The sequence below is a fragment of the Pinus tabuliformis genome, chromosome 4_1, assembly GCF_031772625.1.
Source record: "Pinus tabuliformis cultivar Carrire ecotype Pingquan chromosome 4_1, CPIR1, whole genome shotgun sequence".
Lineage (NCBI taxonomy): Eukaryota > Viridiplantae > Streptophyta > Pinopsida > Pinales > Pinaceae > Pinus > Pinus tabuliformis.
The window spans coordinates 763,333,323-763,350,110 of NC_142303.1; positions in this window are offsets into that span (position 1 = coordinate 763,333,323).

Genomic DNA, 16,788 nt, shown 5'->3' on the forward strand with positions numbered 1-16,788 from the left:
TACCGGTTGCTAGTGAAATAGATTCTGGTGTTAAAGTGAATGTGACACCAGCTAGAGTGGCTTGACCATCATGTAAATGAAGCACAAAAAAATGGGCCAACTCATGATGAAACTGGATTCTAGCAACTAGCTCACAAAATTCATAGCAGGACTAATGTTGAAAATAAGTGATGGCGAGAGGGCAAGCCTGTAACTCAGCAAGAGTGGTAGGTTCTTCTCGAATATGTTTGCCACCTCTATGAGGCCTCTTGGGTGCATGTACCTCTATAGGAGAATCACTGTGGGTCTCCTCTTCACGATCATATGAGGGATCAGACTCCATCTCTGCTAGTGGGTGTGTTTTCTTGATGAGAAGTAGGAATTTATGGTGTTTTTTGATTTTCTACCACCAAGGGAAAAGGATATGAGGGACTGTGGAGGGAGAGAGGAAAAAATAAGGGATTTGGGACTGTTAAGACAGAGTTTAGTTAGGGAAACAGGGGATTAGGGAGTGATATTCAGTTTAGGGGTAGCACTGTAGGGTTTGGGGATTTGTAGTAAGTGTTTGGGAAAATGGGAATGGGGGATAGGGATATATGATCTTTTGGGAATATGGGGGTTAGGGAATGGGGAAATAAACTGGGAAAATAAGTGAGGGAGTGAAAAGATGAGGAAATGACAGAATGAACTTGGCAGCAAAACAATAATGCAAACCCTAGACAACAGTTTCTTGGGAAATGGCAAGAAGGTAGGGTTTGATTTTCTTTACACAATCCACCATAAATTTAATGGAAAACTCCTTTACTAGCAGTGATGAGAGCTTAACTTACTTGCACAATGAAAGTGTTGAGTGTTTTGGGCCATTTGATGAAGTTTTGGAGCGAAATGGGCTTGGAAGCTCTATGCGCCGTGCCTCAAACCCAATGCACCATGCCCTGTATGTGTGTCACGCCCATGCAATTTGTACTAGAAATCGCGGCCCTATGCACCGCGCCTGCTATGTGCACCGCGCCACTCACCCAATGTGCCGCGCCTCTGAATTCGGGCAATTTCTTCCCAATTTCTCTTGCTTGCTCTCAAACACGGCTTTGCTTTGCTCAAACTTTGTCTTTTGAATGCAAATGAGCCTTTCAATTGAGTAAATAACTTATATACAAGGACCTTTAATTTTTGCTTCATAAAAACCCACTTTTACAATGTTTGGAATATGACCTTATTTTTTAACTCTTTTTTTGAGCTTTTTCACTTTATTTGAGCTTGTGATGAACTAAATGAATTGTTTTCTGTTTGTTTTGTAGGGGGTTGGAGCTACTGAGGCTAGGGAAAGTGACCAGGGTTACCATTAAACTGTTTTACATATGAAGGAAATGAAATTACATGAATTTTTACAATGAAAGCTAAAATACTCTGTTTTTCCTCAAAACAGATTTTTGAGGAAAAATAAATCTCTGAGTACCTGATTATGAAATTTATTGATACTGGAACCTCCTCATGTGCCTGCTGGCTGTTATTGGACATTTTGAAACCCTTTTTGATGAAACCCTAATGAAACCTTAGACCTAATGACAATGAAACCTTAAAAGAATGACTCTTGAAATTTTAAAGACAAAATGGTGACTGTATATGATTTTGATGAATAAAAATGAGCCAACAGGTAAATGACATGAGGGAAACTGTAGGAGAAGCCACTACCGTCAGATGATCCATGCGCCTAATGGAATGCAGCTGACTGGGCGAGACACCTAATATGCAATGCAACAAGAGGATTTGATCTTTGATGGAGGGATGAAGATACCAACACTAACATTCCCTGTAGTCAAGAAGTGGATAATATCCACAAAGTGGTTATCTGCTACATGCACCATGAAGAGTTGTGCATCAAGAAGCCCTTCCTCCAAATTAGTAGGCTCCTCCCCTATCTCAATGCGTGACAAATGATCAAGTCTTGCATTCAACCTTCCTGGTTTCACAATTACCTCAAAATCATATTCTTGAAATAACAATAGCCATCTACATATTCCCCCCCAACACAGGCTTATTGACTAGATACTTCAATGCAGAATGGTCTGTGTACATCTTGAAATGTTTGCCCAGCAGATAGTGTCTGAATTTTTGGAGCGCATATACCATAGCCAATCCCTTACGCTTTGTCATTGAGTAGTTCTTCTCATATTTAGACAACTTTTTACTCGCAAATGCTATAGGATGATCCATCTCTCCTTCACCATCCTATGTCAAAACTGCTCCCAACGCAATACATGAGGCGTCAATGTGCACATGGAATTCCTTCTTCCAATCTAGGAAGACCAAGATTGGTGAGATGACGATCTTTTCTTTAAATACATCTAGACTGCGCTGACATTCTTCATCCCAACAGAATGTAATATCCTTCTTCAGTAGCTTCTCCATAGGCGCAGTAATCTGGGCATAAACCTTAATGAACTTTCGATAATACCCATTACTGGCCAGTGTTGCGCACAACTGTTTGACACTCCTTGGGGCTTCCAAATTGACTATCACCGTGATCTTGGTAGGATCCATCATTAGTCCTTTCTTGCACACCATAGGACTCAACAAAATTCCAAAGGGGACATAGAATAAGAATTTCTTCAGGTTCAGCGCGATCTGATATCTTCAACATGTATCCAACATTAAATGTAGACTAGCTACGTGGTGCTTTACGAAACCAAAAACTATCAAGTTATCAAAATATGCCTCCAATAATTCTTGAATGAACTCTTTGAATGTCGTGATGACTACGCGAGAGAACATCATCGACGCATTCGTGAGTCCGAATGGCATCACCTTGTACTGGAAACACCCCCACTCTGTCGTGAAGGTTGTTTTTCTCCTATCTTCTGGTGTGATCTTAATCTTATGGTACCCAGAGAACCCATCAGTGAATGAGTAGGCCTCCTACCCCCCAACATTGTCCAATACCTCATTAGTAAACAATGTCAGGAAAAGATCGTGGACATAGGAATCGTTAAGCTTTCTTAGATCTACGCAAATCCTTATCTCTCCCTTCTTCTTCTTTTCCTAAACTACCATTGGGCTCACCCAATTAGATTCCTCCATTGGTTAAATAATGCCCACTTCAAGCATCTAGTCCAATTCCAAGTGAACCTTTTCCTTATATTTGGGATTAAGGCAATATGGCCTCTGCTTAACAGGCTTCGCATCTGGTTTCAAAGTTATTTTCATCACACCCAAATCACTTATGATGCCTTTCAAGTCTAAAAATTTAGTAGGAAAAATATCCTGGTACTCGCAGAGTAACTTAGCAACTTTATCCACGGTGGCATCATCCCAGTAATCCCCAATCTTCGCAAATTTTGGCTCTGCTTTAGTACCAATGTTTACTTGCCTAGTCTTCAACGGCACGGTGATATCCGGGTTCTCTATCTACGGACCTTCAACCTCGCGGTGGCCTTCCATTTCTAGGATATTTTATATTCCTTGGATCCTTGTCCTCCCCTTTAGCAGTCACATTATATCATTCCAGCGCATGGAGCAGCTGGGTGCTCCAATCTGGTTGAACCAATTCCAAAGGATCCTGCAGAATTATGAAGATCACTGCCTTAACCTCCTACAACGCATCATCAATGCTTTCGAATCCATATTCAAAAGTGAAGGTCATCAAAAATACTTCCCTTAAGATATCCCACTCCGCGGTGCCGTGGTGGAGCTCTATTTCCAGGTACCAATTCATAGGGATTATATCCAAAGTGTGACAGAATAAGTGCACCCACTCTAGCTGCGGCTTTGTTCTGTAGACTTTAGTCCATTTTTCTAAATGATCACGTGGATCTTTCCTCCCATAATATTTCTCAGTTAACCGCACTTTAGGATGACCAAATCGCATCCTCATCATCCTCATGTAATCGTGCCATTCATCAAATTTGTCCTTGTGTGTACCCCCCCATCGAGCTAACGTAGCATGCAATGCCAAATCCAGAGCTTGAAAACGGTGATCCTCCAGGACTTCTCTTTCAAAAGCATCCAAAAACTTATCTACATCAATTAAACCATCGTAATAAGGTAAATTTCTTACCTCTGAGGACACATAGTGCAGTGATTTAGTCATCATATTGTAGCACAGCCTAGATACTCCATGCAGCCTATTCTGATCCATCAGCTGTTGGATTAACCCAGTCTTGGTCTCGCACCGTAATTTTGTATATTTGATCCAAATCATCATCACTTTCCTCATAGTCGCCGATTAGTTCAGTATAGCAAGATCTGTTGGCAAGGTCTAGTGGTACTACAATGCGGAGTGATTTCCTTTCAAATGACATTGTTTGCTTCTTCAAATTGATGACCCTATTCATGTCAATAGCCCAATCAATACCAAGGAGCACGGGGTATGGATTGTTGTCATCAACAATCTCTATCACTTCAAAGTTAGCCAGCGCGCTCTCACCTTCTATATATATAGTAACTCTGTGTAGACGTCTTTTACACTTGAGGCACCAAACTTCTTCGCGCACCTCTAACCAAGCCGCTTTTTCTTTTTTCAAGCTCTGCAATTCCAAGCAGAGGTTTAGCAGCTCTGTGTGAATCTATTGAACTCCCAACGAAGCATCCTAAATAGGAGTTTCATGTAATCTCATCGCAATTTCCAGATCTTCCGCCTGAGTCCCTATCTTTTGCTGCAATAAAGCAATCCTTAGCTGGGGCAAGAGTGAAGCTACAAACCATTCGCAGTGCTAACTATCCATGAGATTTATATTAGCTTCGCGGATCTGGCACTTCAATATTTGATCTAATTCCCAGGGTGTTTCATCGTCCCTCATCATGATTTCCTTGAATCCAACAACTAATTGCGATTCAAACTTAGGCTTACTGAATTCTTTGTTCAACGTGCTCTGTGTGTCTGCTAACGATGCCAACAGATTATCGGTGCAGTACTTAATGTACCATGTCAGCACGTGATCCTGTAGAACAGTAACCAACTACGTCTTCTTTATATTATCATTTGTAATCTGTTGTGTTATCGATACAACCTTCACAACAAACCAAAATTGATCTGGATCCTCACTTCCTAAACCCTTAAAAATTGGCAACTTCATTGTATTCGACATGTTGAACGATGGTGGTGGTGGTGGTGGTGTGGGCAAAGGTGTATGTTGTGGAGGTGAAGCTGGAGGTGGCGTGGATGGATGATGTATTCGCAAAAAACCCTACCTTATCAACTAGACAATGCTCTGCAGTGAAACTTGTGTTGCTCCCTTGTCATCGCTCACAGGAGGTCCAATCAATAGGCTATATTCAGGGCTTGATCTTCCCCTATCTCTAAAGAGCTTCCCACTTCACATAGCTCCAAACATCAAGGCAGCGGCATAACCCATGTATCACACAAAAACATCTTAATCCATGTATTCAAAGATCTTAGATACTTACCTCGAGGTCCCTTGAACAAGCATTGTTCGGCTTCGCTGTAACTAACTGAGGTGTCGACCATGAACTCTGTAACAAATCCTCCTATAACCCGATCAAGCCAATGGTCAACAGTGCATGAAATCTTATCTTTGGAAGCTTCCAACCTCCACACTAATTCTGGAGTCCACACTATTGGACCGTCAAGCTTCTACCTTCCTTGGACATCTGCCAATTTAGCTATACACTTGTATAGTTCAATCGGGAAGGTGCAAAATAAAATTTCATGTATTTATGTGTACAAATATTAGTCCAACCACTGTTCTTTTGTCAGATGTAGATTTCTGTTCTCTTGTGCTATGAATTCGTGGATCTTTCTATCCAACCACTTCTCAATTTCCTTTTGGTCAGATGCCAGTGATGCAACATCACACATCTCTTTATGCAGATCTCAGACCCGACAACGGAACCATTTTTTGGCTTAGGGGGTCCTAATCCAGGTTTAGAGTTAGTTGCGCCAAACAAATCCTTACACTATTGGCCCTTTCGGCATCAATCCAACCACTTCTCAATTTCCTTTTTGATCGAATGTCAGTGATGCGACATCACACATCTCTTTATGCAGATCTTAGACCCAACAACGGAACCATTTGTTGGCTTAGGGGGTCCTAACCCAGGTTCAGAGTTAGTTGCACCAAACAAATCCCTACACTACTGGCCCTTTCGGCATCAATCCATGGTGCGCAGACTGAAGTCTCAACCAAAGCAGTATGGGGGGGATGTTGGAACCAAGTTTCTGCACCGAGATATCAGTGTGATGTCCCTTTTTCTGTCCTAGATCTACCTTCGTGTAGATCTCTAAGCCCTTGAAAATGGGCAAATTCCCTTAATTGGCCCCCATACCTTCGTGAAGGTCTATGAATGGCTTTTGCAGACCTTGAACAGGAAAATTATCTACTTACGTGCACCATAGATTCTCTTTAGATCAGTATTCATTCATATCTACCTAAGTGCTCAATAAATTTAATAGAAAGTGTTATGATTTTCACATAATCACTTAACATTAATTGCATTCAGATAATAAGACGGATCAAGTAAATTTGCGCATCAATACATCATTATTTCATAAATACATTATTCATCACAACATATATCGCATTCATACATGACAGAAGTAAAGAGATAAAACACAGGAATCTACAACAATCTTCTTTATTGATCTTCAGTAAAGGCTTATAGACTCAAAACTTCCCTGTGCACTCAGCTGTAGGTTTCCGCACACTCAACTGCAGACGCAACTCTAGGCCTCAACGCACTCAGCTACAGATTCTTTTTCTCCTCTAAGACTCCGATCTCAATCTTCCTTCTATCAACCCATTACATTCATCATTATAGATTATGCTTTAGACTTTCTAAGACACTCCTATTTATACAATCCCGTGGTTTGCGACCATGGGTAGATATTCAAAAACCGACTCAATTTTGACATAAAGGAGGGTAAAAACCCTTTTTGGCTCTTAACTAGCTATGCGCTCCGTGACCACAATTTGTGGATACTTTACATCTATTTACATCAAAGCTTGGGCTTGTGCCCCAAAACTGACCCAGGGGACCCCATCCCAACACATTTCAATAATTAATATTTCATCAACTTTTCATTTAGTTTAATATTTTATTTATTCTTAAATTGTATATACTTAAGCAGTTAATTATAAAACCATTGCAAAATGTATAAAAGGACTTTAGGCAAAGTGTATAAGTTAGTAATATGTTTTGAATTATTATTATTTTTTAAAAGGACTTTTCGCCAAGTGGATAAAATGAGCAATATGTTTTGAGTTATTATTTTTTTCTTATATTTTAAACAAATATTCCAAACATGTTTCATTCCATTCATCATGGTGTTAAGTGTTTTTGAAGTTTCTCTTCAACCCCATATATCTTATTCTTTGTTTCTACTTCTTTTGGTTTCACACCCAGTTGGACATTTTTTTGACTCAATAGGTCCCTTGAGGTCTATCCTCCACGCTTATAGCTTTTATCCTCTCTTGTTTCTCTTAGTCATTAGGTAAACCTATCAAACTTATATTCATCATACATTTTTGTAGATTGAGCTCCATAGGCATAGTTCCCACCCAAACATAGATGCACTTTATGAATTGGAACTCTCACTCCCAACTCTCTTATGTCACATCACCTTCTAGACCTACTATACACTTCACCCTTTGATATCAACAATTATATCTTTGGGTTTCAAATTATCTTTAACATTTACGCTAGCCATTTCTCTACCTAGGATTTAATTTTCAACATTTAAGCTATTCATTTCCCCACCTAAGATTTAGTTTTTATATGTCTATGAAAGTATCATAATTTTATATTTCACCATGTTTTTGTGCAATGATGAATTTCCAAATGAGGAAGAACGTAACCTCTTTACTATCATTTAGTTATTGTTCAATGCATTGATTAACCTCTACATTGACAGCTTGGCATTTCCTCCCTAAATTCAAACTTCATACTAAAATTTCCTTATCCAAATATGTTGGACAAATGCATAAGCACATTTTGGATTATTTGATTTGTATCTTAATACTTTCTTTATAGACATGCATAAATATAATCAATTGAAATTTGTTTCTTGCTAAGAACTACTTAAAAGGACTCACCTAAGCCTCATGAAAATCACATGTTTGTTTTGAGATACTATTAATTTAGTTATCAAATGTTATTATGTATGGTGATTTGTCTTATCTATATTTCATTTTTTGACTTATTTACAATGTATTCTAAAACTTGTAAATAGTATACAAATAATTAACATGGTTAATAAATTTATGAGAAAGAAAATGATTTATATATATATTATGGTTATTTATAATTACAATTAATCTCAGAAAAATTAGTTGATAGTTAAAGACATATATGTTAGTTTAGAATATACATGTGAAAATTGTCTATATATTTGTGTTTTGCCATGTCAGGGCCCCAAGTTGGCACCAAGGCCAATAGGTGCCCATGACTTCCCATGCCCACTTGAAGTGGTGAAAAACTGAAGTGTGAACTGAAGAGGGACCGTGGTGGAATCGCGTGCACAACACGGGGGTGAGCGCCTTGGGCACACCAGCACGAAGGTGGTGTGCCCAAGCGCCCATGGGAAGATGTAACATGCACTATAGGAAAACATGAATATGTGTGCCATGATGGTAAAACCAAAAAAAATGGACCCAAGGCATTGTGTGCATGAAAGGGTGCGCACCTCGGGCACGCTCACACGAAGGCGGGGCACCCAAGTTTATAAAGGAGACTTCACAATATGGAGACAGACAAGTGAACACATGAGCGGACTTGGGCAAGGCATGTGGAAGAAGAGAACCAAGTGGGGAGAAAAGGACATGGGCGAGTTGGTCAGGTGAGACGTGTGGATGAAGCAATTGATATGCAACACATAGCATAACATACACAATAGGGAAAATGTCTACACCCTAGGCACACCCACACGAAGGCGGGGTGCCCAGGCACCTATTCGGGCATCACATGTTGGGCATGCCAGGATGTTCACCTAGAAGGGGCACCCATGTGACGAGTTGATGGGTCGACCTGACTTGGTAAGGGGCTCCCACACAAAAGAACAAAGGTCGGCCCAGAACTTGAAGGGGCTTCAATAAAGTTTAATACTTATGCTTGAATGCCTATAAGTAGAGGGCAATCACATTTGGAGAGGGAATCACCCAAAATGGCAGAGATGTGAGTTTGCATGATATTGTAGAACCATAGACAGGGGTGCACATCGCATAAAGGATAAAACAACTAAGGCACATCACATAAAAAGGTGGGTTTCACTGAAGTGAGCCTGATTTTTGGGCAGCGTCCAAGGGTTGGTCTTCTGAATTCTTTGGAGCACATGACTTGGGGTTTCAACTGGCAAAGGTACCAATCTTACGTTGGGGACGCCCTAGTTGTGGAACTTGGCACTTTTGGATAGTGGATTGGGTTGGGCAAACAACTATTGTTGTTTGTACTTGGGCAACGCATGAGTTCATTCATGGTTGGCCCTTTCTAAATTTGTTCTAACATAGTTTTAAGTTGATAAAGAAAGGAGATAAGTTGTGTGGGAGTTTCCCCCTCTCGCCACACATTCTTGTAGACTATTGTATTTGCAATGTCACACATATGTTGAGTTTTATTTTTATTGTTTATATTGTTTTACGATATCACATAATTATATAACTATTGTAAGAAGCAATTGAACAGATTGTACTTCAATTGGAAAATTTCCTAAGTGTTGAAGTGAATAAGAAGCAGGTGTAGTCTATAAGCTAAGTAATCGTTAGTTGTTTTATCAGTGCAATGAACCTTGTTGGTGTTGCACGTCGCCCACACTGGTCTTAAGGAAACCACAACGTGGGGTTATGACAAGTTGTATGACATAAATACATCCCTTGTGTTGTCATCTAATTTGAATCTTTGAATTAAAATAAAAATAAAAAATAAAATAAAAGACTTGTTTTCTCCAATATAAATTAAAAGATACAAAATTTGTTATTTAAAAATATGAAATTAAATATCTCTCTCTATATGTACACATAAGGATTTATTTCATATTTATTTATATTAAATTATTTTTTATTTAGATAAATTACAAATTATCAATAAATTTTACAAAATCCCTTCACCATATCAATACATTTTTATTTATTTTCATATATTCTATGTTATTAAATTTAGACACAATGACTACAACATCATATTTGAGAAAAATATTTTTATGAATTATACAAATATTATATTAATAACTAATAATATTATAATAAGAACTAGAGGAAATTACTCTCCTGCTTGTCAACAAAATGAGACTGAAGGAAATGTGGGAGGAAACGATTACATTATATTCTTCTATATTAGTGAGTATTGAAAACTCTTTATGTCATTCGAATTGTGATCACCATTTTGAGTATTTGTGGTCTCATTTTGTTGCATAGTAATTGGTTTTGTAGAGCGTGAGCATTGACACTAAGGAAATTTGAAGAAGGGGAGCATAACATGTCCCCTATGCCATATGCCAATGTCTATTGTTAACCCTGCTACATATCTATGATTTCTAAAGGTCGGAAATGAGACTGGTCTGCTTGGTGATGCTTAAAGGAGGCTCGTGGTGGTCATTCTCCCTTCTTTCCCTCACTCCGCTTATCCTCCGTTACCTCCATTTCCTCTGTTTTTCTTCTAAAAAACCAACAAAACCCCTTTGGTTGCCAGCCCCAAGCACAAAAGCCAAAACCCCATAAAATCTCGCCCATATGACTTCGCGCCTTTACGAAATCGTCACCTTTAATCACAGTCATCGATTTCCACCCCCCGTTCCAACGGCTCTCGTCGTGCCCGATAAAGTGACTTGCCCAATCATTTCTCCACCGTCTGATCAGCTCCGCCAAGATTGGACGGTCGTCGCACATTTTTCACCCACAAATCAATGGGACGTTAGTGCACGATGGAGAGTGGTTTTCCTCTCTCCTCCGCCACTACGTGTCATACGCCGAGTAGAATCGCGCGCCTTCATCCTTTTATCGCCCGACGCCTAAAGGAGATGCGATCAATACCGCTTACCATTTAACCCTTCGTCCCCACCCGATAACCATCGCACGCCTTCGCCACCTGATCACCATTAGATCTATCCATCTGAGATCCAATGGTCCACGTTCATCCCACTCCCGCCTTTTTTGATATCTTTTGTCAAGCCATCTCCGCCGTCTATTTTCCTGATCCGACGGCCGATCTTCCTTCACCTCCCGAACCATCCGCTCGTCATGCAGTCCACGTCCCATGACCGTTCCGTGTGCCTAAAGGATGAAGGTGACCGGCTCACCAATACCAATTCCAGTTTCTCCTCAACAACCATATTTAACATGGTCGAGGAGGAAAAGGACAGAGCGTGAGCAGGTAACTGCATTTAGCAGTTATGGAACTTCATTGATACGAGCACTCCAGCTGCTTGAGAGGACAACAGAGAACTTGAAAAGATCAGATTCATCCACTGAAACAAGAAAACGCACTCAGAAACTTCGTCAGGCAGTTAAATGCAATTGGTGGTAAATTATGACCCCTACATACCTAAAATGGCCAAGTGCCTTTGTAATGAAACTCTATATATACTTGAAAAAAAGATGTAATCAAGGTTGATGGTTGATGTTTTGATGTAAGGTTCAACTTCTAGAGACTGTAACTATCTTGACACTTACAGCATCTCGTCTTCATTTTCAGCTAATACAAGCTTCTTTTGCTATTAATTGCTCACTTTCCACTTCTCTTCCCTTCCAAGCTGTGCCTGATATGTTGTATGCTTGAACTCTTGATGTTTAGCATTAGAGTAGCTATCATCCTCTCTCTGTGTTAAAATCTTGTAGATCATTGAATGAGTTATTCAGGTTTCTCTTCATCTAGTGCTAGAGAGCTGTCATCTTGTCTGTGCATTAGTAGATTAGATTTGCAGACTTCTTTACTAGTTGCAGCTGGCCATCACATGGTCTCATGCATCTGCTGGTGTGGTCAGTATTCTCCATATTCATCCAATCTTAGACTGTGAGTAGTTGGTGGTCTAAAGCCTTATAGTCTAAGGGTGTTCACGCATGTTTGGAGTGAAACAAAGTAGAAGTGTTTATCTAGCTTGGATAAGCATCATTCCTTCCATTCACCCATTTGCAACAATAAGTTGAATTTATATGTTACCATGCATCTCTGAGCTACAACCTAGGAGAGTTTCTTGGAATCCTAACATAATTGGCGCCGTTGCCGGGGAGAGGAGACTGAGGCTCATCTTCCTTGGGAGAATGACACAATTCCAGCTTTGATGATAGACAAAGTCTGGACACATTTCTGGTTGTAATCATCTATCTGGCGACTCTACTGGAGGACCAACCTCTGGTGACTCCACATCACAGTTCTGGCTCGGTTTGTGAGGTATACTCGGAGAAATCCTCAAAAATCACCAGCTAACCCAATGCCTGACCCTGAGAAGATTGTCAAGCAAAGGAAAGCATCACAAAAAGGAGCATCATGATTAGGTAAACCTAAAAAATCTTATGTATCTCTGCAAGAAAGGCTTGTAGCTGAGCATGTATGTGTTGAGAGTGTAGAGCCTAGTATTATTAGTGAAGAAATCCTCCCAGAGATTCATAAAGCTCCTTGTTCAATAAGTTCCCCTTTGGATATTAGTCCAAAGAAAGCCTCCCCTATAGTCCATCGGTTTCCTTCTGTCCTGTCATTCATTTCTCAGCCTTCTGTCATCTAAACGACCAATACCCTTCCATCTACCCCAATCATGGCAGGCCAACAAGCACCCACAAAGATGGAAAGAATCATAGTTGCTAAGTATGGACCCCTACTCTTGCCTATTCCTTTGAATGCCATGCTTGCAGGAGAATATTAGAAATACATGCCTAAGTTCACTAGTACAGAGGGAGTAACTGCTGAAGAACACCTTGAGTCTTTTTATAATTATGCTGATAACTTAGATATTAGTGAGGATGATGTGTGTATGAGAGTATTTGTCCAAAGCCTTGATGGAGAGGCTAGAAATTGGTTCATAGAATTGACCCCTAGGTCTATAGCAGACATTGAAGCATTAGATGATGTGTTTTTGAAGCATTGGGGAGATAAGAAAGACCTGCTCTATTATCATACCGAGTTTGGTAACCTGAAGAGAGAAAGTGGGGAATCATTGTTTGATTTTAATAAAATATTCAATCGTATGTGTAGTAAGATACCAGTTGAAGTAAAGCCTACTCCCACCTCTACCAAACTCACCTATGCCAAATCTTTTGACTCTGATTTCTGTTTGCTTTTGAGAGAAAGAAGATGTGCCACTCTAGCTGAAATGCAAGATGCAGCTTTAGAGGTGGAATCTAATATCATGGCTACAGAGAAACTCAAAAGCCATGCTGATAGAAGAAGGCAGAGAGGTGAGGCTTCTTCTTCCTCTGATCATCTTCAGAGCCCAAAATTGACAAAATGACTAAAATGATAGAGTCATTGGCTGTTGAAATATCTAAGCTGAAGGTTGAGCAAAGCTCTGGAAAATGAAGGCTGCCTAATTCATTTGCTCCTAGAAATTCGAGTTCCTTCAAAAGAGAAAACGATCAATTGCAGATCATTCAGAGGGGTAAAGAAGTTGGTGAAGAACAGAGGGTTAAAGCTCCTTTCCAAAATGTAGTCATGGAGGAAGAACAGCTGGACGAAGAGGATGACATCCATTGCATGGAAGATAAGGGTAGTGCTGCCTTTTTGACATTGGCTGCCTACGAAGAATCATTACTCCAGGACCAGATGAGTCAAGAGTGGGACTGTTAGCTCTGCTATTTAATTCAACTGTTAAGGCTCAATTGCAGCTTCGTCGTGTGTTTTTGTGCTTGAAGGAGGCTCGCATCTCTATTTTTCTACCAAAATCTTGTGTAAGCCCCTCTCCTGTGTAAAACCCTCGGCGCTAAGGTTTTAAACCTATATTACTGTGCGCCCCAAAGCAAACTTTATCCGACCATCTGGCGCTTTCCCTGTCACATCAGTCACATAAAACGTGCATTATTTCTTGCCATCCAATCATCCATCTCCCAATCCAACGATAATCGCTCGTCCCACGCCCGTAAGCTGCACACGCATTAGCCAGCGGGGAAAGCGGTTTTTCGCCTGTCCCATTGGCCACGCAACAACCGATGAATGGGATCGCGCGGGTCTGTATGAATACCTCCATCCTCCCGTAAGTGGTGCGGGAATACCACCCGCCACCAATACTGTCGTCCCCACGTGTTATCTCCCGCGTGCTTTCGCCTCCCGATCACCGTCGGATCTGCCTGACCGCGAACCGACGACCCTCATTTGTCCCGTTCTCACGTCTCCCGATAGCCACTGCAAACCGTTTCCCGCTGTCGATCCACGCGATCCAACGGTTGATCTTTATCCACCAAGCTTCCACCATGCTACCCATGTCCATAGCCTGTCCAGTATACCCGAAGGAGGAAGGAGGCCAGAATCCAATACCTGGCGCATTAAATCCTCAGCAACTGCATTTAACAAGTAAGCATGGCCGAGAAAGAAGAGGACAGCTTCGAGTAGTTAAAGAATTTATCAGTCATGGATCTTCTTCTGTACAACACCCCACCTGTTCAGGAAGGACAAACGAACAACTGACAATGTCAAATTAATTTATTGAAGCAACAGATTGTATCAGAGATCCTTATCAGAGAGTTAAGGTGGTTGGTGGTCAGTTATGACTCCTCCACTCATAGGATAGCAGAGCATTTTTGTAATCGACCTCTATTTATACCCAAAGGACAGATGTAATGAGGGTTGATGGTTGTTGTTTTGATGTAAGGTTCAACTTCTGGAGACTGTAACTACTGTGATACCTGCAGCGTCTAGTCTTCATTTTCAGCTAATACAAGCTTCTTTTGTTGTTAATTGCTCACTTTCCACTTCTTATTTGTTCCAGGCTATGCCTGTTATGCATTTTTCATGTGCTCTTGATGTTTAGCAGTAGAGGGGTTGTCATCTCACCTTTGTGTTAGAATCTAGTATGTATCATTGAATGTGTATGCAGGTTTCTATTATTTTAATGCCAGAGAGCTGTCATCCTGTCTGTGCATTAGGAAATAGATTTGCAGACCTCTTTATTGGTTGCAACCGGCCATCACATGGTCTTGTGCATCTGCTGGTGTGGTCAGTATTCTCCATGTTCACTCAATCCTCAAAATGTGAGTAATTGGCGGTCTAAAGCCTTGTAGTCTGGGGGTGTTCACCCATGTCTAGGGTTAAGCATAGGATAAATGGTTATCTAGCTTGAATATGCATCATTCCTTCCATTCATCCACCTATTTCCAACATTTTTGTCGAGTTTGTAATGTTCCTGAGCATCTCTGAGATACAACCTAGGAGAGTTTCTTGGGGTGATAGCATTAATTGGCGCCTCTACCGGGGAGAGGAGATTGAAGCTCAGCTTCCCTAGGAGACGACACAGTTCCATATTTTGATGATAGACAAGGTCTGGGCACATTTTTGGTTGTAATCATATATCTGGCGACTCCATTGGAGGAAGACCAAACTTTGGCGACTCCACATTGCAGTTCTGGCTCAGTTTGTGAGACATACTCGAAGAAATCCTTAGAAATCACCTGCTGAACTATTGCCTGACCCTAAAAAGATTGTTAAACAGAGGAAAAAATCACAGAAAGGAGCCTCAGGATTAGGTAAGCCTAAGAAATCTTATTTGTCTCTGCATGAGGAGTTTTTAGTTGAGAATATACAATTTGAAGACTTAGAGCCTAGTGTTGCTAGTGAACAAACACCTGCAGAGATTAATAGAGCTCCTTATCCATCTAGTTCCCCTTTGAATCTCAGTCCAAAGAAATCTTCCCATACATTCCATAACATCCCTTTGTCTCTGTCATCCATTTCATTGTTTCATACTGCTCAATCTGCCAGTGTCCTTCCACATACCTCAGTCATGGCAGGACAACAAGCACCTACGAAGATAGAAAGAATTGTTGCTGCTAAGTATGGACCTTTGGTCTTACCTGTTCCTTTGAACGCTATGCCTATAGGAGAATATCATAAATATATGCCCAAGTTCATTGGCACAGAGGGGGTAATAGCAGAAGAACAACTTGAAGCTTTTTATAGTTATGCTGATAACTTAGACATAAGTGAAAGTGATGTGTGGATGAGAGTTTTTGTCCAGAGCCTTGATGGAGAGGCCAGAAAGTGGTTCAGAGAACTAGCCCCTAGATCTATTGCTGATATTGAAGCCTTAGATGAAGCATTTTTGAAGCACTGGGGAGATAAAAAAGACTTGTTATATTACCATACTGAGTTTGGTAACCTGAAGAGGGAAAATGGGGAATCATTCCTGATTTTAGTAAAAGATTCAATCGTATGTATAGTAAGATACCAGCTGAGGTAAAGCCTACCCCCACCTCTGCCAAACTCACTTATGCCAATGCTTTTGACTCTGATTTCTGCCTATTGTTGAGAGAAAGAAGATGTGCCACTCTAGCTGATATGCAGGATGCAGCACTAGAGGTGGAATCAAATATTATGGTCGTATAAAAGCTTAAGAGTCATGCTGATAGAAGGAGGCAGAGAGGTCAGGCTTCTACCTCCTCTGTATCATCTTCAGAGCCTAAATTAGACAAAATGACTAAGATGATAGAGTCATTGGTTGCTGAAACATCTAAGCTGAAGGTTGAGTAGAATTCAGGAAAGACAAGGCAACAGAACACATTTGCTCCAAGAAATCCCAATCCATTTAGAAGAGAAAATGAACAATTACAAATTATTCAGAGGGGAAAAGAACCAAATGAAGAACAGAAAGTTAGAGCTCCTTTTCAAAATGTAGTCATGGAGGAGGAACCGTTTGAAGATGAGGATGAAATCCATTGCATGGAA